The sequence below is a fragment of the Strix uralensis genome, chromosome 11, assembly GCF_047716275.1.
Source record: "Strix uralensis isolate ZFMK-TIS-50842 chromosome 11, bStrUra1, whole genome shotgun sequence".
NCBI classification, from domain to species: domain Eukaryota; kingdom Metazoa; phylum Chordata; class Aves; order Strigiformes; family Strigidae; genus Strix; species Strix uralensis.
The window spans coordinates 23236391-23262492 of NC_133982.1; the positions used below are offsets into that span (position 1 = coordinate 23236391).

A 26102-nucleotide genomic window follows, 5' to 3' on the forward strand; every position below is an offset into this window, starting at 1 on the left:
CCATACCACATAAGCAGCATTTCATCCAGATGTCTCCATATCCTCATCCTCTGCTACTGCCCTATGTCTCTTTCTAGATCTCTCGTCCCTATATAACACACCAGAAATTTTGGTCCATCCATACAGCACTGGTCATCAACTGCAATGCAGCTTCACGCTTGATGACTCTGTCCCTTCCCCGTGATGAAAATCAAAGGTCCCAATGGTAGACTGGTGATCAACAAAGCAGAATGGAGGCTTGGGAATGCTGCTGGTAAGTTCTGGAAGCCTTACTCCCATTTCCTTACCAAAAGGACAGAAAAAAATATGCTCAGTAGCCATCTAAACCAATGTGAGAAAACTGTTATCCCGTAGACCCATCACAGACCCATCAGTCTTTTTTTTTTTTTTCCCCGAGGTAGGCAGAACGCCAGCAAGCAGCATTTCAGTTATTTCCTAGCATTTCAGAATCTGTTTCTCCAAAGCACATCCTAACACAAATGTGCATCATGACTGACATGCATTGAAGCATGGCATACAAAGATGATGTAAATCTGCCCAAGTTACATGAGAACTAGAAAGAAACTGTCAATATAAATATGTAAACTGCAGATATGACATCACGGTTATGCTTTTTACAATTCCAGCTTAGTCGTACAGTTGAAATAAATTGTTAGGAGATAAAACATAGCTTTACCACAAGAGGTATTTTTGTATCCAAATTACACACGATGTGTATAATAAAGAATATCACTTATTATTCTGAGCCTGAGAATGTATTCAGATGGTGTCACACTTAACTAATGCTCCCACTGATGTTTTATTTTGCAAAAATTGTTATTACTGAAATCTCATCTATTTAGGCAGCTGTCCCAGTGATAAAGCACATTGGAGATTGGCATGTTATTTTCCCTTGGATAACTAATGCTGAGAGATGGACTGAGTTGCTGAGGATGATGCTCTTACAAAATAGATTAACCAAACTTCCTCTAATGATGCCATTAAAAGAGTATACAGATGATAATCTTTATGAATGCTATTAGAAAGAAGGTAATCTCTTTTCCTGAACTATTAAAGTGAAAAAGGGTCTTATAAAGCTTTCATAACCTCCCATGATAACTGACAGATTTTATTAATCCCCTTCTTCTCAGGAAATATGATAGAGGTTTAATATATTTGTTTTAGGGTTCCAATCTACTCTGCTTTCCAAACCTACAAAGTAGAAGGGCAAGAGCATTCTTTGGACTCTCAAACTGACGAACAGTTAATGCTTTTCAGTAAGTTTCTTGTGCTTTTCTTTGCAATAGTTGATAGCGGCAACTGCTGCAACTCTACGTTCAGCATGGATACGTGCTCAGGAAGGCAAGCCACAGGAAGAGCTATAAACGTCCCCTCTCTTCACCTCCCTTACCACTGCTCAAACCATGTGGCACGCCAGCAGCCGAGCAGTTGCAGAGTTTCTCCATCCAAATCCCAGTTGCAATTCAATATTGGCACTGAAACCAACATTGTTTCTACAGCAAAGGCTTAGCTTTAAAATGTTAAAAGGCTTAGCTTTAAAATGTTAAAAGGCTTCTGACCACATGCAAAAAGAAAGGCTTCATTTTGAAATTCATATTAGGTCCTAGTCTATTCATGTTTGGAAAAAAGGGAATACGTAGGTTTGAAATGTCTTTGCAATAAGTGTAGGTCAGCCACAATAGCAGACTTACAGTGATTCAGACTACACTAAGCTCCATGATTAACCTCACCCCACAGAATTACTTCAGGCTTGTATCAGTGACAGACACCAGAATGCAACCCACTCCATTTCTGCACATACATTCCACACAGATTATAGCATATTGGAGACACAAGCTTGCTTTTCGGGGCGGGGGGGGGGCGGGGGGGGAAGTCTTTTTAACAATTATAGGAAAATAAAACATACAAAAAATAGTATAATTCTGATTATTTTATATCACAGGAGGTGGGGGTTTTTTCACGGAAGAGGCCTTGGATGCTCCTATAGAATACTGCAGAAAGGCTTATGCAATTAGTTTTGTATGTCAACCTGGGGTGAAAGCTATTAATAGGAAGAAAGGTGTGTGGAATTATTTTTCATTGCTACACTTTGTCAGGAAAACTTAATCATTAATTCAGTTCCAGGAAATGGATGAGCCCTAAACAAATGTATATTATTACCAAAACAGCAGCCAATTAAAATAAAAATTACAGATTGAACAGTACTAGAATAAGTGAAATTAATGATAGGAATATTTAATCAGATAGGGTAACATCCTTTCAAGTAATACTTTACAGACAAATAAAAATTCTGTATGGAAAGAGTTGGAATTGCTAGATAATGCTTAACAAATTACTATCTGAAAAAGCCAGAGCTATACCCCAACCCCTTTAAGCTTCCATTATGTATTTTAGTGGCACAAGGATATAAAGCTCCTTCAGGAATCAGCAACATATCCCTTAAGTACCACCTCTTATTTCAAGAAATTCCTACTTAATACAGAGCTGCAAAAATAAATAAATTTATGCAGAACAAAGGCTGTACCAGCTGTTGCTTTGGAATATCTGGTCTTAATGATAAATCACAAATTGAAAAGCAATGAAAAAAAAAATTCTTACTAGGTAAGCCAAGCTGGTGTTTAAAATTCAAAATAAACCCCATAAATATCTGCAAGTAGTGCAGCACAAAGAGTACTATTCAATGGCATCAGCAGAATGTTTCACTGTCTTTGAATGAACCTTGAATAATCTTGGAGCAAGATGCCTTAGAGATGCATTAGGGTACTGACAGCTAAAGACTGTTTTCCCAGAAAACTGCTCAGAATTCCTCCAACACACGTTAGAAACAAAAAAAATCAAAACTGAATCATAGAGAAAGATGACTTAAGGAGCAAAGTCAAACAGAACAACTCAAACACCACGGCTACAACCACCCATTCATAATTTAAACTATGGGAATAAAAGCGACTGATCAAAACACATGACAAATGGTAAGTGGCTCGACAGATCTATCACATCTTTGTAACACCCTTGGAATCTGAAAATAAGTAATAGAACTGGAGACATCCACAGATAGCTACTCTTGAAAAATAGCCCTTCCTTTTTGCAAAGGATCCTGCAGTTCAGTAAGTAATCAAAGGAAGAGGAGGACACTCCTCAGCCACCCCAAAACCCAGCCAGGAATTAAATACTGAATATACATTATCAAACAAATTATCAAACCTAAATTGTCTCTATATCGAGAGCGGCACACAAAACAACAAACATTTTTTTGTAAAGGTATTGCAACAACACAGGAAAAATTTGGCGTTCGTATGCTGTGGGAGCTCTCTTACATCATCCACTTTCCAGGAATCCATCCAAGGAGAAAGTGTGAATGCCTCTGTGGCCCAAGAATACCAGGCTGGAAGAAGAAAAACAGCTGGATATCAAGTAGATCAGCATTAAGGCTGCCTCTCTACTTCAGAAATTTCTCCTAATCTCCACATTATATTGGCTGTACATCGTATCCATCCCTCTTACAGCTAGTATTGCACATAGAACAACACAGAGCTGATTAAAGTTATCTGTATCTCCTGGTAGTTTTCAATCAGAAAGTACTGAATACAATTTCAGTATTCCAGCTTGTTTCTCCTTAACTTCATGTCATTCATTTTATTTACCATTATGATTCACAGGGAATTAAAACTATTTTTGCCTATTTGAGCACTTTCAATGTATTAATTTGATATAACACTATACACACCATAAATATACATCATAAGACTATTTAGAAAGCCAAGAGAAAGAAATAGCATTGTATAATCTAACAAATCATACAGAAGAAATTTCCAGTAATGAATTTACTACAGGTATCTATGACTTTCAGAAAACTGAACACAAGAATAACCACAAAAACAGCTGCAAAAGAAATGCACCAACTGCACGGGGATAATTTATAAATGGAGAAGATGGCAATGGGATCTCAGAACACTCACAAAAGAATTGCTAGCTGTATTAGGTAGATTATTATAGGCACTATATATCAACTCAAATCATAGCACATATTCTTTGAGGTCCTGATAGTAAAACACATTGTAATTTTAAAGATTCTGAGGGATAACTGAAAGGTAACTGAAAGACTATATTAAAGATAGTGGTAAAATAATGCATTAGAATGACATTAAAAACAACTATATTAAAGCAATTTAAATTAACCTGTCATTTTTGTCTTTAAAGTCCACTAATAATCTAGAATTGGATCTTCTTCAGTCAGAAGATTTATAGTTTCCATCAGTAACCAAATAATTACCAATTACCTATTTACCCATAATCAGGATAAAAAAAAAAAAAAAAAATCACATACACTGGATTAACTGAAAAAGAACCTTAAATAAGTTTATCCGTGACACCTCAGTGCCTCTTACAGACAGGCATGGAAACTAAGCAACCACACAGATTTCTACCTGAAAACAAGATGAATCACATCCTAGAAATGACTGCTTTTCCTCTACTGCTAACAAAGCAAGTCCAGAAGACAGGTTTAGACATATGTGTCTAAGGAAAATGAAGGAAAATGAATCATATCCATAGCAGTATTACCAGTCAGGGAAAGTGGGATACTAAGATAGACCTTATTCAGACATATTTCCTAAAAGATTGTCTCTATTTCAAAGATTTTATAATCTCATCTCAGGTCATACCACAACAGAAGTAGAAACCAAGCAAAGAAGCAAGAGATGGAGACCTCATATATTAGATTTTTATTATTAGATTAGACTTCAAATTTAAAGTAGGGGCTTTTTATATAAATTATCTAGATGCACAATTTTCAGGAAAGCTGCACATATAGCTCAATAATAGAAAGTACACACATAAAATTGTATTTCGAATATTTTTCCTTATTTAGGGAGAACGTGTGGAAGGCACTGAGATTTCCAGGAAGAAGTAGGGGAATGTTCTCTCCCCCTCCCCCAAACACCCTTGTTTCAGAGCTGTGTATGTCTTAATTTGCAGAGTAGAAAATGTGCAAGTCTGTGCAGATCTCAAAATGGCACATGGCTATGACACAACATTCAAATTGTTCTGGGAATACAGGATGGAGGGGGCACTCTGGCAGAATACTTAGTTCCTTTACAGGCATTGTAGCTACAGCCCACGTCAACAAGCAAGCAATTGGGCACATTCCATGTCTGGGAAGAACCCTCTCAGACTGCACTGTCTGAATTTACGTTCCTTGTCTCCACATTAAAAGATCTGAAGATACCACAAAAGGATAATAAATGCCACAGATCATGACTCAAAAAACAGTAATTTTCTAAACAAGTAGATGAAGTCAGAAAGACTTTTAAGAAAAGAGTTATTTTATCAGACTTGTGCATGTCCCTGACAGACTGGATCCTATAGGACTGCAGTCTCAAAGGTGCTGAGCATCTACACCTTCTGCAGGTGAAGAGGTCCTCTTATAAGGAAGAGGTTGGGAGTAATAATCAGATCTAATAATATTATTGATAGCAGCAGGAGGTTGTACTGGCAGGTACATTTTATATTACACATAGCAGCAAGAGAGTATGTGGGCAGCTGAGCTCAACCTTTTCTGCTATACAGCCTTTTTAACTATATGGTCTTCTAGCCTTAAGCTAACATTTTTTGCTGTGTAACCTATACTATGCCATTCAGCGTTTCCATAGAAGAGGAACCAGGGAGCTAAGTGTAGTTGCCAGTCTTAGTGCAGCAACTCAACAACCAAGATGTAAAATGGGTGTATTTAAAGTTTAACAAAAAATTATAAATGAAGGATTTAATTACAGGATAAAGGCAACTGGCACAGCAGCACAACTGGTGTTGTTTTCTACATATGTACTACCATATTTTCTAATGTAACAGCCAATTAGTAGGTCATTCAGGAAATATTTTAGTGGAGATCACTGCAAAGTTAGTTTATGTTTCTCAGAACCATATTGGTAACTTGCCTTTTCTTTAACAGTTTTTGTCACTATGGTATACAATTGCACACTCTTCCCACTTCTGTTCTTACTTCTAAATAAAGATTTGGATCTTTGTGTCAACAATGACAAATAGACCTAAAGAAAAAATCTTTTCTTTCAGAAACACACTTTTTCATTTCCCAAGCTCTTTTTTATTGCTTGCTTTTATCAAGGGTCTTTTCTTGAAGAAAGAAAAATGAATTGCATCACAAACAAGAAGTGCCCAGGATATTCATCCCTTCCATTTGTTTCTGCTGTTCCCCCCGTTTTATTATTGTGTGGTTACTTTTGCACTGTCACTTCAAAAATTGTGCATTGTTCCTGCATAAACTATTTTATGCATCTATTTCAATAAAATCTTCTTTAGTAGGAGCATGCACCCCCTCTGCTTTTTTTTGTTTTCTTGTTTGTTTAAACAAAATATGTCTACAGGATGTGATACTGACTTTTTGTCGTACCGAGCAGCATGACCAAGAACACAGAAAAGTAGTACTGACACCAACCCAGGGCCTTCTATTCGTATCCTGCACCTTATAAAGAAAGTAATCAGAACAGCCTATTCAGCCAGGAAGTTTCTTTTTAGAACCTTGCAGTTATTCGCTGGCTATACCAAGAGAAGACTTTAAGAGTTCATCTGTGACAATGAAAAGGACTGTTCGGAAACCAGACCAGATATCTATAACCAGGGAGGACAAGGAGTTTTTGCTTAATGTATTGTACATTGTCATTCATTTGCACTCTCAGTTATGACTCAACTCCAAATTACACTAATGGACAGACCATTATCTTCATTCAGAACAGACTCAACTGCTGATAGGGCAAAAAAGCTCCCCATGTCTCTCTATATGTATGGATGAATATGATGAAGAAAGTAAAATAGGAGTTTAACTTCTACCAGATATTGGTTTCTATTTTCATGTAACAGAGCTTATTGTGCTTTCTATTTTTATTTTTTGCTCAGTTTCTGATTATGGCCTACTTGTCACTTACACATACAGATTAAAGTGGGGGGGGGGGGGAAATCACTGCATTTCCTTAAAAAAGTTTTAGCCTTTCCCCCATAACAGAAGTGAACACAAAATTTAGTGTATTTCTTATCTATCTAGATACAGATTTTACAACTAATGTTAGGATAGGTTTAATATCAATGCAATTAAACATGATTATACAGCTCCTTCAAGTGGGAAAACTGGATTATCAGTACTTAAGATACCAGGTAAAGTAAATTTAGCAGTGAGGAAGAACTGTAGCATCTCCCCAGCCAAATCAGCTACTTTAAAAAAGAAAAAAAAAAATTGACAGTTCTAGAGTGATTCACCACAATACATTACTCTTCCAGCAGAGATCAGATGCAGCCTCATTATGGGCTTAATCCTGGGATTTTTTTTTTTTTTTTAAATATTCTTTTCTTGATACAATTTGGAGACTGATGAATGTTTTTGCATAGCTAACTGACTATGAAAAGCTGCCTGTTTGTCTATTTAAATGCTAATTTTAAAATTAATGTTCTTATGCACGAGTGATTATCACATGTTTTACAGAATTAGATCAGCATCTATTACAGGTATGTAGGGAGTCTGCTGGCAAACAGAGATGAGGATTATTGAACATAGCAATTTTTATATGAAGCAAAGCCACAATGACCGGTTTGGTTATTCATTAAAAAAGAACATTCATAATCTAGAACACTCTAACCTGACTTTTACTTCTTAGCACTCAAGCCTTTGATCAGTTTTTAGTTTTTATAGAACATTACTGGACCTGGCATCTCCTGAGCCTAAAAATATAATCAAAATCATTAAGAAAAATATGGACGAGGAGATTTCCTCTTCATTATGTATACCTGCCATTTTATCTTGAACAGCAAAGCCAGGGGTTACAGTCACCCAACCACAGCAGAGAAACTTCCATCTGAGAACATTTACTAAGAAGCAGAGTGAAGTATCACAGGCAGAGCACCAAACTAACATGGTCATTCTGCTAGCAGCCGCCAAGGTATTTCCTTCAGAATTAGCTTAAGTATTACTGTGGAGTACTGCACTGTGCAGTGATGTTGTGAGACTATGTACAAAAGCTTTATTTAGAACTGCTAATAATCCTGATTGTTTCAGGTATTAAAACTCACTGGATTCCACCAAACACGGAGTATGCAAGGAGGATTTTGCACTGTTTCCATTATGCTGCTGTTTTAGACATAAATCTTCAGCAAACATGTCTCTTCAGGGGAATAAATTTCAGCACTCCTTCTTCAAATTGAGGTCAGCTTATTAGAACTAGGTTTTCAGAAAACACATTGCATTTTGCTTGTGTACACACACCAGTAATTAAGAGCAATTCTGTAACAGACAAGTTAACATTTCATTGTAAGAGTAGCTGATAAACATAATCACAGAGGATTCAGAAGTCTCACCTGTGCAGGCTACAATAAATTCTGCTTTGTTTGCATTTCATAGCTCATCAGAAGGGGCCCAGATTAAGCATACTTACCTCATATAACTTTAAAGTAAAAAATATTTTTTTACAGATCACAGAAGTTGGGATATACTCTAGGTCACATGCTAGATTATTCCCTCAGAGTCTGTGAATTCTGAGCCTACAAGAAAAGGGCAATTTTGTTTGTTTTGGTACATAATCACATGTAACTATTTTGGTTTTGCCAGCAGGTTCTTCTGCAGAAAATTACAATTATTGCACCGTGTTATATAGCATGAAGTTGTAATATTCCATCAAACACTTACATGAGAGGGCCTAAACATACAAAATGTGCGTTTCTACAAAACTGACTTTTGGCCTTTACAAGGTCAAGGTAATACAGAAGCTTAGAACAATATGTTTCAACACAGAGGGTATTATTTTAAAGGAGCATTTTCAACCTGAAATTCTACACAGCTTTAAACTGGATTCATTAAGTTTATGGTATTTTTTTTCTCAATAGACCATTTCAAAACATTTACTTCTTGTATTTGCCAAAACAGCACAAATGAAAACAAATCCAGCATTTTATGAGAAGCTGATCAGTCACAAAATACTTCATAACTTGAACTGATGTACAGGAAAATTTATATAACAGTAAAAAAAACCACTTACTGAAAAACCCTCTTATATAAGCAATAAGTCCTTTGCACAGAAAATTGCTTTTGCAAACCTGCTACGCCTTCAAGAAGTACAATGGTTAGAAAGCAGGTGCAGAGAGGCTTCTGTGAACCCTGTGCACTTCAGAGCTTGTGTCCCCAAGGCTGTCTTGACAGAGGAATCGGTACCATTAGCAAAATAACCAACAGCACTTGAAGAAGTTTAGAGGATTCAGAACAACTAGAAGTGGTTAATAGCATTTTCATTTGATTATTGCGTACCTTCTTTCCAAGCTAAACTTGAGTACTGTATTGAGTGTTTTAATTCTACTGAGGAAATGCCTGCAGCACCTTCAGCACTGAAAATGTTCTGATCTGAAAGCACTCTTACAATGATAGCTTTGACTGGTTGGGATTATATGCACTAGAGGACTGGCTATACTTTTCCTTTTAGCAAAAGTTTAACATTTTTGTTTTGAACTTGTGGTGGAAAGCATCCCTATTTGTTAAAAAAATGCCTGAATCATCCCACAATATACCCAAGTTACCATTAGAAAGAATTCTATGTGATACAACAAAAGTACAGTGGACTCCTGTTCCCACAATAATGGCCAAATAACAGAAATTTGCTTGGGAAAATTAAGCAGATACTGGACCATTTTTCTAAAAGTGGCACCAATAGCCAGCAAGTGTATTCAAGCTGCTGAAGTCATCTCCACAAGAACATGAAAGTACAGTGGCCTTAGTGGACCCATTGACTCCTATATCTGGAATGATCCCAATGAGTAGGAAAGTAGTGCCAGCACCTGGCCAATACACAGTGATTATACGGCCAAAGGGCAAGAAACTACACCTCAGTATTCCTTCAAGACTGCAATCCTATCTTTCACCTTAAAAAAACAGGTCAAGAAACTGAAATTAAAGCACAAAGAAAGCTCAAAGAGGCAGATACTCCCAATCTTCCCTTGTTCTCTATAGCATAAACTGATAGGAGTTAGGGAAAACTCCTGAGGTTCAACAAGGCCAAGTGCAAGGTCCTGCCCATGGGTCAGGGCAATCCCAAGCACAAATACAGGCTGGGTGATGAGTGGGTTGAGAGCAGCCCTGAGGAGAAGGACTTGGGGGTGTTAGTGGGTGGAAAACTGACTGTGAGCCAGCAATGTGCGCTCGCAGCCCAGAAAGCCAACCACGTCCTGGGCTGCATCAAGAGAAGTGTGGCCAGCAGGTCGAGGGAGGGGATTCTCCCCCTCTACTCTGCTCTCATGAGATCCCACCTGTAGTGCTGTGTCCAGCTCTGGGGTCCCAACATCAGAAGGACATGGACCTGCTTGAGTGGGTCCAGAGGAGGCCACGGAGATGATCAGGGGGCTGCAGCCCCCTGTGAGGACAGGCTGAGAGAGTTGGGGTTGTTCAGCCTGGAGAAGACAAGGCTCTGGGGAGACATTATAGTGGCCTCCCAGTCCTTAAAGGGGCTACAGGAAAGCTGGGGAGGGACTCTTTATCAGGGGGTGTAGGGATAGGATGAGGGGTAATGGTTGTAAACTAAAAGAGGGTAGATTCAGTTTAGACATAGGAAGAAATTCTTTACTGTGAGAGTAGTGAGAGACTAGCACAGGTTGCCCAGAGAAGCTGTGGCTGCCCCCTCCCTGGCAGGGTTCAAGGCCAGGTTGGACAGGGCTTTGGGCAACCTGGGCTAGTCGAAGGTGTCCCTGTCCGTGACAGGGGGTTGGAACTAGATGATCTTTAAGGTCCCTTCCAACCCAAACCATTCTGTGATTCTATTCTATGATAAGGGAGGAGGTTTGTTGACCAGTCCATCAAGTAGTGCTAAGCAGTTTAAATCTCTGAAGAGGGAAGCAGCAACAGACAAGCTCCAGAAGTAAGGAAAAATCTTAACAATGGAAGAGATACCTAGCAATAGTGTATTATCTCTTTGGGAACTTTCCCTCAAAGACAGACAGAATGACCTGAATCCTGCCAACAGGGTGAGAAAAATATACCCAAACCACAGAAAAGGAGACTGCTACTAGTACAGTGGACCCACATATATATGTTTAGTTATATTAATGTAACACAAGATGAGCTTTTAATCATATATGTTCTCATATACATGTATACCATTTTATAAATGAAAACGTTTACTATATGAAAGAACTTTTACATTTTCCAACTCTATGATGAATTGTTTTAAACCTCATGTTGTGCAAAAGAGGGAATTAATTTACTGGCATGAACTGCTCAGGCATTCAAGCAGTTACAATGTAAAGTAGATTATATGAACATTGAATCAGTGTGATAAAATCCTGAGTAAATCAGGTTCTTATAAACAATAATAAGAAATAGTTGCATAGCATGCATATTACTTAAAGAAATTAAAATGGAAGAAAGTGGGGGAAGTGGTTTAAAGGTTCAATAGAATGTACTCTGCCTCTGTGGCTGCACATTCAAGTACAAGTTCAGTATCACTTTTATTGCAGTCATCACATAAGAGAATGCTGCACAAGACTTGCAGAGATAGTCATTCAACTGCAGCAGCAGTTTACTCAAAAAAAAAAAAAAGGAAAAAAAAGATTATTTAGCTGTCAAAGAAACCTGCAGCAATCTGAAGACTCATCCTAAACTACTCTGAATAGCCTGCAGATTCTTCCATGACAAGGGAATAGAGTGCCTCTCAAAGCACCTTTTGCTACACCCCAAATAGCTGCTCTCAAATTAGTTTTATATCCATGGACAAAGAGAGAAAATCTCATGTAGTCCTCACTAGTACCTGCAAATCAAGGACAAAGAAGGCTTCACACACATCTTCCTTTTTCTCACCAGCTGCAATACGAATTCAGGCAGAAAAAAAAGGTAAACAAGTTGAACAGCTAACAAGCTGAAAGTGTATATGCTCAGATACTTAATACAGAATTAGTTTTAGATAGCATGTCCATGACCTGTTCCTATAATACTTCATTACAGCTGCTTCTGCCTGTGACAAGAACACACTGTCCCCATCTTCAAAATAAGTAGTACTTCCTGAATTAATAAGTGTAGTCTACAATAGTCTGAAGATCTGAACTTATGCAGGCAGACTAATAGGAAAAAAATACCCATATTGTTAACTGTTTCCATTTTGACTTGCAGTAAGAGTTTTTTAATGCTATTCTACCAACCAATGTGGACAGAATAAGAGTGATTCTGGGGGGAGTCACCAAGAAAAGCCAGTTTAATTTGATTACAAGGTTTAAGTCCTTTTAATAGGCAAGAACAGTGCTGAATAACCACTATCTAACTCCTATTTCAAAAGGCAATAGTAACTTAACCCTGCAATACTTTTTCCTTTTTTTTTCCTTTTTTTTTCCTTCAAGGATCTCAAAGCCCAATATATCCATTCAGCCCTAGGACCCCTTTGATCATTTAAAAAAAAATGACCTTGTAAGGTATATTTGGAAAACATGGCAGATAAGTGAAATTGTTTTGTAGGTAACCATGAATTAGTAACATGAATAAGTTACTAATACACACCACTAAGATATGCTTGATTTCCGAGAGATTTTGAGTTAAAAATAGGCAGAAGTAAGTCAAGCCTTAACAATCAAACTTTAAAATCCATTTCCTGGAACCTTACCTTATCATCTCTCCATATACTTTAAAGGACATCTTATCATATTCCCACTGAAGTCAGGACAAAAATCTCATTGTTTTGAGTGGAAACCCCATTGAACTTTACTGTCTTCCTAGTACTCCTCTGAGTATATAGCCTTTTGTATGCAATATAGGGAAAACTATAACTACAGAGCCAACAGCATTATACCCTATACACTTTCCAATACATTCTAAAGTTTGGGAGTTTTAGAAGATGCCCTAGAAAGCAAGTATTGAAGATCTGAGAAACAGAATTGGCAAATCAGCTTGGTGCTAGAACTGCAAGTGATATCAATCTTCTAAAGCTAGGCATGAAAGGAAAACTGTGGGCAGTATAAATGGTTTCCAGTCAATCCCATGATATAGGAGTCCTTAGGTGATCTTTCTAAATTGACGTTAGCTAGAGAAGCCGAACTCTAATTTGCATTAAGAAAACTTCGCTGGAGAGGCAAAAAAAGGAGATCATCTCTGCACTGACTATAATGTTAGAACAGCCAAATAGGCCAGCTCCTTCCACAACACTGCGTAAGAAAAATTCCTGCACAAAGTGTGAAATGAGTGATTTCCAATATTGTGTGCTACTAACTCCCTCAAAATACACCTGCATATGTACACAGTTCTTTGAAAGGGTGAATTTATGACAATGAATAGATACATTATTGTAAAAGGGTGAAAGAATAACTCACAGAAATGCTGATGGATGAGACATAAACAGGTTTGAGAGTGCAGTGGGTGCCGGCCAAATGAAGAAGCTGCTTAGAAGTAGCACTCAGGCACCTACCAAGGCAGTGCTGCAAGTCTCGACTGGAAATGGAAGACTGGCTAAAAGCAGATTGCCTGCAAACGTTCTGCTGTATTGTGCACATCAAAACAAACAAAAATTGTGAGCAGTTCACCCAATATAAGGGAATTATGAGCTTTGACATATCCAGTGTATGTTTTGTTGAACAATTTTGCTCACCTGATAGTTTTAACCTTAGCTCTTCCCATGGCTGATACACACTTCTGAAGTAGCACAGGAAGTATTTGAATACAGATACTTGCCATAGTCTCAGCTCTCTTAGTCCTTGACAACTGACTTGTTTAGGATAACAGGAAAATAGTACATGTGGGAAGTTAAGAAAAAAAGTGGAAGTAAATGCCTGGTTAAATTACTACAATGTCTTTCCTGAAGCTCCTAGAAAAAGACAGGTAGCCATTACTGCAAACACAGGGATGGCTAAGACTGTCACTTTGAATTCCTTTATCCTTAAATAGTGGACAGAAGGCAGGGAGAGGAAAATATATATATTTGCCCAGTGCTTATACTCTTCTCTTGGTATCTGGTTTTGGCCAGTATCTGAGATGGAGCACCAAACTAGATGGATCTTTAGCGTGACCTTGTGCTGACAGTCTATGTTCATACAGATATCTTTGTTTCCTTTTATCCTAAAACAACATGGTGTATATTAGGGACAGATTTACCAGTGGCTATCCATCCGTGGGGTAAGACAAGCATTTATATCATACCCTAATGACTGCAGTGAAGCCATCAGGACATAAAAAGAATCAAGATCTGAGCCTGATCCCATCCTCATAAGTTTCACCGTTACTAATTCTTGTATTAGTGATTTCATTTCCACTAATTTAATTAAAGTTTTTTCTTCCTACATAGTTACTAGATCAGATTCAAGACCTTATTACTAAAACAGAACCCTAATCAATTCTACCATATGACCCACGGGGTCCCTGCAGGGTTGCATACCCTTCTGCTCAACTATGAAGCACATTTCTCATCCTTTTTCCTCAAAAGTCTATTGAAAAATATTTAGGGAAAAAACCCTGCCTTATTTTTAACGCTATAAAAAAGAACTTTGTTAATTCAGTGAATGCCTACTCAGGCTCTGAAGAATTTGTAGTATTCAACCATAGATCTTTGTAGTGAACAACAAGTCCAATCATTCTGGTTGCATTATACAGAGTTCCAGGAATTCTTTGGCATGAAAGAACTTAAATACATTTTCTCTGTTATATGGAAATAATATTTGATTTAAAGATATATCCCACAGAAGTCTGTCTTGACAAAACCTAGTTTAAGTATAAACAAGTATTTTCACATTATTTAACCCCTTTTGCAACTTCTTCATGACCAATTCAATGGGCTTCTTGACCCTGAATTGCAATTCATGTACAGATTCTTTATATCAGTAAGTAGATACACAGCACAGACAGAAGGAGTCGTCCCAACAAAACTTTACCAGATTTTTCATTTTTAGAAATCGGTACTTTTCACTAAATAAATTATCATAGAGCAGGGAAACAAAATGTGTTTGTGTGAGAAAGCAGCCAGGTGATTCTTGGGACTCCCCTAAACCTCAAGCAACACATGCTGACAAAGAAAGAAATTGTATTGGTTTCACATTCCTTACATTAACTTCTTATTTTACCAAACTCCTCATTCTGAAACTTTTCAAAATAATATGAGTAGTTCAGTAGTTTGTTCTTACCATTTGCGTGTATAATAAAGAATATCTAAGGACATAGGTGGTTCCAAATTAAGCTAATATTTGTTTTAATTACAATTCAGCAATAATGAAAGTAATGCCTCCCAGAGCTCTTTTTCCAATAGCCGTGTTTCCCTCATGCTACAGCCTGGCCCAACACCTATAAAACAATACACCATCTCCAAAGTCAGTGAGTGACAGCTGCAACCACACAAGAGTTTGAGGTATCATAACTTGCCTTTATATTCTAGACAGAAAAAACAAAACCAATGATGTGTTTGCAGTGGTAAAAAATACTGAGTTTGACTTTTGATCAAAACATGGGGTACATTTAGGTAGGCTTAAAAACACCTATCATCTCTTTTTGAAATAAAACAAAGTAATTTTAACACTTTCATAGCAGCAGATACTATGCAACAGGTTTTAACCATTATTGTGACCAGCTCTAAATACAGGACACAATGGAATTGTTCACTACAGTTCTGCCCATTTCTGCTTGTACTCTAAACAAGTCTCTGCATAATAAATAGATATGGAAGAGTGCGTGTACACGGAAAAAGAACAGGAGTTCAGTTCTTAGACTGAAATTATGTTGGCTTCTGGTTGTGTAAGCCATGTATCTTCAATGAGGTTGCAGTAATGCTGGCAGCATTTCCGCATGAATTCAGTCCTTATTCTCCCCAAACTGTCTGCATTATTTAGTTATTTACTTACTTTAAGAAAGGCTTCTCAAAAGAGATTTCACATTCAATAAAATTGTAGGCCTCTTCCATCCTTCCTCAAGTTAAAAATATTCCATCACTAGAACTATTGTACGTAACTCTTAAATACCTTTTGTTCCAAGTGAGATCATAGTCCTTTAGATATAAGACCCTTTTACCCATTAGATGGGTGTTCTTATTAAGTGCTCTAATTTGTTTTATTTATTCCTTTTAAATGCTAATGCTAAAGCCTTGAGTGAATTCAGAAAAAGAAGAATGAAAACATTTTACGGGAATCTTTTACATTTGTGGCCTGACAATGAAAGACAAGGATGCATAGTGTCTTACTGCCAGAGGACATAGCACAGCCTTGCTGAAAACAGACTTGAGTGACTGGATTCTCTAAACTTGAGAGCATTAAGAAAAAAAGATGATTTTGACCTATTTCACAAAACAGTCTATTTGGACTCATAGGGGTAAATTTATAGAAGAGGCAGCGGGGTCAGCTAAGGATTTCCCATGGCAGAAATTGAGAAAATTCAGACTTCTGTTGGTGTTTCAAAACAGTAAGTAACAGGCACGAGTACCTTTTTCATACTTCTGTGTTAGTCTCATCTTTTAATAACATCATCACCTTTTCCTGTAGATATTTGGTCATTACTTTAATGTTTCCTGTAATTGCTTAATGCAGTTCTTGAAAACATTTGGATTTTCATAAGTTAAGTTTGTTCAAGTTGCCTAAGACTGCAGCAAAAAAGAGAAGCATCACAAAGCAGAGAAACCAGCCTTTAGTTTGTGTAGTAATTCCAAAGAGTTACCAAACCTACTGGGAATGTAAAGGAAACAGTATATACAAAAATATGTAGGATAGTCAGTAAGACCTTTCCAATGTCAGTGCAGGACTGTATCTTCCAAAATGTTATTAACAACTTTGTGCATCCCAATTTTTTGAATAAAACTTTTTGACTTTTCTTCCTTTCTGTTGGAAATCAAAAATACATTTAGATATGCTAGGCAAAGAATTAATATGGTTTCTGCTAGTTGCACCTCCAGTTAAATGACAAATCTCTTTCCTTGATACTCAGAGCCATCAAACATAATTATCAACTTTGTTTACTTTTCTGTTTTACTCTCCAGTTACAATTCTAATCAGCATTAGGCATGTGTATCTCTATCATTAGCTATTTTCCAGCAGATACAGTGAGCTGTAGAGGTAAAATTACAAAATTTTCTTTTCAATAGCAATGTCCCCTGATCTATTACAAAAAAAACAAACTTCCATCTCTAAGCAACTGATCTCTTAGCAACAAGAAGCACCTGCATAAAAGATGCCACAGAGAGCAATCACCAGAAAACCTATTCAGATCTTTAAAAGGAGCACATCAGTAACAAAGATAGCACTCTTCACCGGTAAAATCAAGTAACAAGAGGACACAGGTAAAATTTTAATTCATATTCTAGCATTTTTCTTCCAACAGTGTGAGTAGGACATTACTGAAATGTTTATTTTGTTTTTGAGTGGGACGTATGCCTTCTGGAGCTGCTTTGATCTGAGTTACTGTAATTAACTTTATGTAAATTATATGTTGTCACTGCTAAAGAGAGGTACTTTTTTTAGTAAAAAATCTGCAGGTCTTAAACCAAATTCTTGGTATTAAAATAACAATAATGTGTTATATATTTTGTAAGTACTCGACAAAGTTTCTTTTTAAAAAAATGGCACAATGTTCTTGCAGAATAGTTATCTGTAGAAAGTGTTCACTTCATTCAACCTTTTAAACTGTTTATATTACACCAAGAAATACTAAAACTTATTAGGCTTTATAGATACAGGCTCCACTGATTAAAAAACCAAAGCTGTTCAATATTTCTGTGGTCTCTGATTTCACTCTATCTACTCTAAAGTGGATTTTGTTCCATTCACTACGTTTCATGCAAAGATGTGTACCATAACAAGGTTAAGGTAGAATACACAGCACGGAATGGACACTGCCAACTCTTGATGATGTACAACAATGTAGAATTAGTTGGAAAGTGAGTGAATTTGGACAAACCAAAATTTCCAAGCATCATTGTCACAGCAGGGAAAAAATGGCTTATGAGAGAGGTTAAAAAAAGGTCATGAGGTAGAACAAGTCTGGAACTGACCCAGAATATTTGTTTATTCTATCATAGCTTGATCTCTCTCAGTTGGTGCTTGCTGTGGAAGAGCGCTATCTTTCTCTAAGCTACTGCATCTTAGTTCATATTTCTGATTAATAAAGTAATTTGCAGGAAGAATGGTTTGAGAATAGACATGCATTCTTCCTTAGTCTTGTTTTTTTCAAATACCCAGATAAATTTTCTTCAGCATTAATTTAGATACTTTGATAGAATACTTGGTATTTATAACTGGGGAAAAAAGTAAAAAATTTAATTTACATTTCTTAGAGTGGTCCCTTCTGTGTCAACTAACTTTTTGCAACTAACTTGGTCAAAGTATTTGCTAGCAATAAAAGTACTACAGCAGAGACATGATTATGGCAGAGAGCTGCCTTCCATCTGCCAAATAGAAACAAAACCACCCACACAGCAGCAAACCAATAGTAGCTCCTCACATAGGTCTGCTCTGCCATAGTTATAACAAGGAAGTCTGATAAAAAGCGTGTTAAGAGAGACATTTCAGTTGTCTCTCCACAACTCATTTCCTGGTTAGTTTTGAGTTAATTAGAGCTTATGGTGATCTAAGGAAACTGAGGTAGTCAGACAGTAAAATATATTCTTACCAATACTGCAGGAGTTCGCATATCTCCACAGCTCTTTTTGATGGCTTACAAGCACTGACATATCTATTCTGATTCAGGAGATATATGTTTCAGATGAAACCCTTTTACCATCTAACGTGAATAGTACTTTTCACGGACATTATGTTGGTTCCTAAGCAACAATGAGACCTTTTGTGGAAGGTACTAAAACTGGCAAATTATTTTTCCAAATCATACATCAGACTGCAATTAAAACCTCAGAAGGGGACATAGTCCAAATTCTAATTTCAGATCTTTATTCTTCTGAAAGAAAAAATCACCATATAATTACAGATTGTTCAGAAAGCAGAAATCCTATTGTACAGTCATTTGGGAAGCACATAGCATACCTTGTCTCACACATCCATGTTGTATAAATAGCTACAATAGTATGGACACTGGCCAGAAAGGAGAGAGACTATCAAATCTTTAGTTACACAGAGCAGGTTATCACTCCAAGTCTTGCTCAGTACAGGCAATTGTGGTTTTATGACTGGCTAGTTATTTTGAAGGCTTAACACTCTTGTTTCCACTCTGAATAGTGGAAAGCTATTTTTGAGGATGTGAATATTCATCCTCTGAAGATCAGTTTAGACATCTAAACTAACAATTTCTAGAAGGATACATTTGAATCAAGACTTTCAGAATATCAGAACTTTCACTGGCTAGTCCCAAATACAACATCCAAATCAACCTGATAGTATATTATACATAATTTATTTTGAAAGCTCACTAAGCTCCATGATCAATAGCAATATAAAAAGCTCATTTAGCCATTTCAGCAATAATTTATCATCTTGGTCAGTACTTGGTTATACATCAGCAACATTAGGTCTTTGACATTAAGGATCACTAAAAGGATCCAGTAACTTCTTTGGAATGCTTAAAGGCAGGACTTACAGCTTCATTGTACCAGAAAAATTATTTACATAAATCACAAGAAGATGAGCAGCCTGTAGGATACCTATTCAACAATCATCTTGCAGAAATTAAAGCTCGCTACAGTGGCTTCAAATGGCTCCTCCATGACACCTAAACGTGTGTGTAAATGACTCCCAGTTTGATATGTGACAACTTGTGATTTAACCTAAAATGTATCTCAGTAGATGACCTGGAATGACAGACACAGAGATGGTAAGTTCACAAAATGAAGGTTGCAACTACCATGTAAAGGCACAGAAAAGGGGCACTGCCTTCACTACAGTTATCCAAACAAATAGTAATATTCAGAGTCCTACACTCACAGAAGATATTTTTAACATCTTTGTTTCCCTGTCAATGGGTTCAAATCTGCATTAACCAGTCATCTGTCACACCCAGACACATGCTAGTACTAGCTGGTGCTCAGAAAACTAATTGACCAAACAGACTCCAAACAACAGAAATATCAGCATTTACAACAGTACTGCAACTCCAACCTTCTCTGCACCTTGCAAACTTACAGTACACTGAGTAGGAGGGGTGATAAGAAACTGAGTTCTGTGGCCACTGAGGCAGATAAGAAAAGCCAATTATTGTCTACAGTTGTGTATGAAACCCTGGTGGCCACCACTAACATACAACCAATATGCGGTAGCATTTTATAAGTGATACTAAAGGCAGCTGACAGAACTTAAAAACTCAGAAAAACATGATTTAGGGATAGATCCTATTCAGCAGTGAAACAAGGTAACGCTGTCATAAGAAGGCTCACTAGAATTAAGAAAACCACAATTCCAAATAACAGCAGAGGCATCAAGTGTAACAATCTTTCTTATTTCACAGTACAGACATATTCTTTCCACACCACAAAATCATGGATATGCTCTGCATTTCTGTCACATTTGCCCTCTGCCACAACATTAGGCTCCCACCTTCTCCTTTACTTGTGAAAAGCCTCTTTAGATTGCCAGGATGCTCATTATTAAGTTCCCACTTCCAAGCTTCTTCTGAAAGCTGTCACCTCTTCCTTCCCTCTTCCTCCTCCTCTAACTTAAACAACAGAAACATTTATAAATGCCATTTAGATTAGATTTGAAAGCAAGTGGTATAGGATTATTCTAAAAGGCTTTAATAATCATTGAACATTGCTAGAATACATTTCCACAGTAATTAAATATGATAGACCTCTACAACTACACAAATTCTAGCCCACTGACTTGAACTCAAGAAACAGCCGAAAAAGGTAACTACATGCAGTGTATTCATTCCCTAATGTTCACATTTTACCATCATTATCTTTCGAGTGGCAGAGGATTGAATTAAAAATAGGAAACAGAACTAAACAAGCCAGAGTGCTTTCAAAAGCAGAGTAATATAAAACACCTAAAAAGACTGCTCCACACATTGTAATTGCAAATGAAACCATCTGTAAGATGACAGAGGTCATGTGGAGCAAAGGATCAGATCACTAAAGCACAGATTCAGACCAAGTGAATAATGAATAAGAAAAAAATACTATAATCAAAGACAAAGAATGTTACAACAAGAGTAACACAATATCAATGACCAATAAACTCCGATGGAAATCTCTCAGTGACATCCCCATTGCATCCTGAGAGAATGAGAGCATTTGAAGAGACCATGGAATATCTGCGAGCAATTTTCCAGGATGACACTAAACATGCAATAAACATAAACATGCAATCTGATGCTTACAGAATAATTGTACAGCTCAGTTTACAAGGAATGGTAAGCACTCTCAAGTTTTAAAAAGTCTTTCGATGTGTTCTCAACTTTACACCCCAGAGACTTTCAAGGTGTGCAGGGTTTGTATGAATGGTGGGGCTTTTGGTAGCGGGGGAGGAGGCTACAGCGGTGACCCCCAGTGAGAAGTTTCTCGAAGCTGCTCCAAGTCAGACCCACCTCTGGCCAAGGCCGAGCCAATTCACTGCACCTCTGCGATAATGTATTTAAGAAGGGGAACCTGTGGGGAGGAGTTGGAGTGGTGATGAGGAGTCATGTGAACACCGAGGTCAGTGGAAGGAAGGAGGAGGAAGGGGGGTGAGGTGTGCTGGTGCAGAGCCCCCCCTGTATCCCGTGGTGAGACGGCAGGGCCACCCCCCTGCCACCTATGGGGGTCCATGGTGGAGCAGAGATTCACCTGCGGCCTGTGGAGGACCCCACGCCAGAGCAGGTGCCTGCACCCAAAGGAGGCCAGGGCTCCGTGGGAAGAAGCAGCCCCCACTGTTGTAGTTCAGCACTGGGAGTACTGCAACACATGGGGGGGACCCACACCTGGACAGCTAGGGAAACACTGCAACCCGGGAATGACTTGTGTCCGAGCTGATTTGTGGAGGACTGCCTCCTGTGAGAGGGGAACCGTGAGGGAGCAGGGGAAGAATGCGAGGAGCTCCCCCTACCCCAAAGAGAAAGAAGTGGTGGTAGAGATATTGGGAGAAATGCTGAGCCCAGGAAGAAGGGAGGGGTGGGGGAAGGTGTTTTAAAGATGTGGCAATTCTTCTGACTGTCCTAGTCTGTCTGTTAAGTATTGTTGTTGTTAGTGTCTGAATTAAATTTATGGGGTTTTTTTCTTCCCCTAACGAGCCTGTCTTTTGCCCATGACCATAATGGGAGAGTCATCCCTCTCTGTCCTTATCTTGACTCCCAAGCCTTATGCTTTATTTTCTCCTTGCCAGCCCTGGGGCGGGAAGGGGGGAGTGAGCAGCTGCAGGGTACTCAGTTGCCCTCTGAGCTCAAACCATGACAGAAAGGAACAAGACAATCCCTGTATCAAGGCTTATGTGACATTCACGGTGATAATTATCCACTTCAAAATAATTAATTCTTTAAAAGGAATGTAACCATGTAACAAAATGGAAGATTCTTTTTAGTGGTTCTTAAAATAGCTTCCATGCAAATGCAACTAATTTTACAGTAGTTCCACATGTGACTTCTTATTCAACAGCTGGGAAAAGAATTTCTGACTTTGCAATAAAATCCACAATTTGAAGGCAATGTTAAAATAGTTGTATGGAACTCCTTCAGCACAAGCTCTATTAAAGAGATCTGACATGCAGTTAAGTCAGAGACAATTCTCATCCTATGTTAAGTGCTATAATCCCAATACAGCAAGATAGTTACATGCCTAAAACTAATTAAAACCAACTACTTTATTTGTCAAAAGGTACTGTGTTCCTTTTAGGCTCTATCAACATTGGCAAACACTGTGGTACAATGGGAGCAGATGTGTAAAACAAAACAGTTGGTGATGATCCACTCCCTATGCTATATGCATTTTATGCAAGTTCATGTCAATGTAGATCTAAGCTGGTTTTGTCTTTTGAGTTCCCATTAAAAGCTGGTATGCACGAGACACAGCTTTGGAGTACATTACCCGATTTATTTTCATCCAAAAAGACCCCAGTTTGCATGCTCCTAGATTGCTCTGTGATACGTACTGAAGCACGGGAATGGGAACAATCTGAAGGTTTGCTATCAAAGCATACCCTGATACAAACTCAACCACCAGTGCAGACACCATGAGCCGCTGTCCTCCTGGACTATTGCACATTCAGGCAGCATCCACAGAATAAATACAAGAAAACCACTATTTACCAAGCTAGACATTAACCTTGCAGTCGTGAAATGCACAACAAAAGCTAGCTACATACTTAAATGTAGAAGGCTGAACCTCCACAGTCCCCATGAAACTGTCAATCTTAATTGAGTGAAAACAGGCAACACATAAAATCAGCTTCTAGAAAAAGAGGAAGGCAACAACATTTTATCTGGAAAAATAAAGATTTACTGGACTTATATAAGCCAATAGATTTACTTTTGTGTGAAATTGGTCTATTTAAAATTTTACTTTTCCAAACTGTTTAGTTAAACCTAGATCAGTTCCTTCAAATGCTGCTAATATTGGTCACTAACTTTTGGGGATTTATAAACAAGTAGCAGATACTTTCCCCATGTCTCTCCTGACAGGTGAACTACCACAGAGGAAAGAATTCCAGCACTCAGGAACAGGTTCTTCAAGAGTTTTCAGGTAGTTTTATGAGCTCGTTCTCAAAATTACCAGAAATTTTTGGCTCCAATTCTATAATATGATACATAATTTGCTCTTTTACTGACAAAGTCATTAAGTACAAAGCTCTGACTGGAATAAAAGGGGTTAACACAGTTGACTTTTTCTTGTTGTGACATTCTTTGATTATATTTTTTTCTTACTCATTTTTCACTTGCTCTGAACCTGTGCTTTAGTGAGCTGATCCTTTGCTTCAGTTGAATTCTTTTTATGGACTTTTTTCCTTACGGTGGACCCTGTCATCATTCATCATATAACTTTTTGCAAGAAAACGTTTAACAGAACCTAGACTTTTTCTCACAGTGCTTTACAGTCAAGACAAAGATGAGTAATCAGAAGGGCCCTCTGCTGGCAGATGCTTTCCCAGCTGTTAAAATCCACAATTATTGTCAGGTTAGGCAGCCTCTGAACACCCATCTATCTTGCCACAAAAGCACTTCCTTATTACAAGTCTCTATCCTCCCACTACTTGATTTTAAAAGCTTTTTTGCCCCATCACTGTCTCCCCTCCACCATATAAGTAACAATCAGAACTAACAAATCCCTCTGAGGGACTGGCTTGGCTGGGTATTTATTAGGAGTGGTTTACCTCATGGACAATTCTTAACAAATACAACGGGTACAAGGCATGATGAGCAGTTCAGTTGAAATATTTTTAAGGTGACCTTCTCATGGTTCAGTTGGCTTTGCAATTAAAAAAAAAAAAAAGCATTAGAAATGCAAAACCTGAATATCTGCTTGGATCATACTCACTGAACTGAGGCAAGGAACTTCTCAATACAAGAAATGTCAATTGCTTGTTTTAAGAGCTTGAGGAGCCACTTTGACTAAAAATAAGACTGCTTCAGATCAGTTCAAGGGTATAAAAAGGATTCAAATTTAATACAGTGCCTTTAATACCTTTTATCTACATGAGAGCATGATCCAGGATATAAAAATTATAAATCTAACAGCAAGATGCACACTGATGTATTAGATCATAGCAAAAATATTATTTTTTTATTAAAAATTATAAAATTATGAAGTTGGGATAGTCTAAAACCCAATCCATTACAATCTGTATGTTTTGCAAAGATAGAAACCTGCCTCCATTTCTCTGTCAAAGCAACGATAAACTTTAACTGTGAATAACTAAGAACTGAGCAAAATCAAAACTCAGGGTCAATTTTTAGAGAATAAAAGGGGGAGACTCATGCTTGCAAAGCACACTGTGCAAATATATCAGCACCTTGAACTCCAGTGGGGTTAACCCACAGATATAATATTCATAGGTACACATTTGTACGTATAGGTGTGTTTATTTCATACCACCCAAATGCATAACCACCTACATACTTCTCTTCATAGGGAATATGAGGCAGAGAAACTACTGTACAGACACACCAGAATGTCTTGGAGATGAAAAAAACAACGAACACCAGAGCCTAACTGTGGCAATGGAGTACAAAGATGAAGTTCATCCAGATCCTGAGAGAAAGCAACAAAAAAGTGAAACTATATGCCCTAAGTGTAGTTATTTCCTTCTATAATGCTGTAAGCTCATACAGTAAAAGGGACTGAAACTAATATAAGTACTTACATAGACATGCAGACATGCTTTTGTTGTGGTAACAAATAGTACTCAAGGAAATATAAAGCTAGCACTTTTACTCGTACTAAGCAAACATCATTAGTGTGCAACAGTACACTAGTGAAACTAAGAAATGCCATTACATGGTTAAAACAATGCTTGTGATTACAAAAACATTTTTCACAATGTGCAAGACAGTACAACAGTTGAAGGTGTACAAGACGCGATATGTACGTGGACACTCTGATAAGAAGTGTACCGCTAGCTATTGGAATAGCACGCGTGCTTCTAAAAGGTCACCTGGCCTATTGTGTCATGGTCATTTGGGATCACATCAATACCAGAAGTCTCGCACAGCAATCATCCAAAATACTGGAGCATTGCATGCACCTGCAAGGTTTTGAGCCACTGTTTGCTCCCTTTTTCAGGGTTTTGCCTGTACTCTCTATATTTTCTACTTTCTACTCTATTTTCTATTATATTTTTCTGCTTAGTTTCATATAATTATAGCACTGGCTTACTACAAAGTAAGCTGTACTTTCTTTTGCAATGTGAGACCAAAGCACAAGACAAACAAAAAAGTGCTTCCTGAAAGTAAACTGTAACAAAAAGCTTCCTATTAAGTAAGTACATCCTTCAATTTTGAAATATTGTTGCAGGAAGAAACAAAGCAAATCTATTCTTAATTACTGTCAGAACAGGATTAAGAAGGTGTTTTATTAATAATTACTGTGTAGATGCAAGCAATATCTTTCTGTGGTTACGTAAGTTCTCATTCACAGAACCACATCTTCCTCCTCAGGTACAATCACCTCTCATATTTTATGATTTAAATCAAAAACATGCAAAACAACTTCAAAGGAATCCTTCTATTCCCCCTATGCATGACAGACCTGTCCATTTGTTTGGTTTTT

General features: G+C 37.6%; 1 protein-coding gene across 1 annotated transcript in view; it reads right to left on the reverse strand.

Moving 5' to 3' along the window:
• Positions 1-26102, reverse strand: part of GLDN (gliomedin) — a 103790-nt gene that overhangs the window by 24650 nt on the left and 53038 nt on the right. The gene's annotated exons all lie outside the window — the stretch shown is intronic.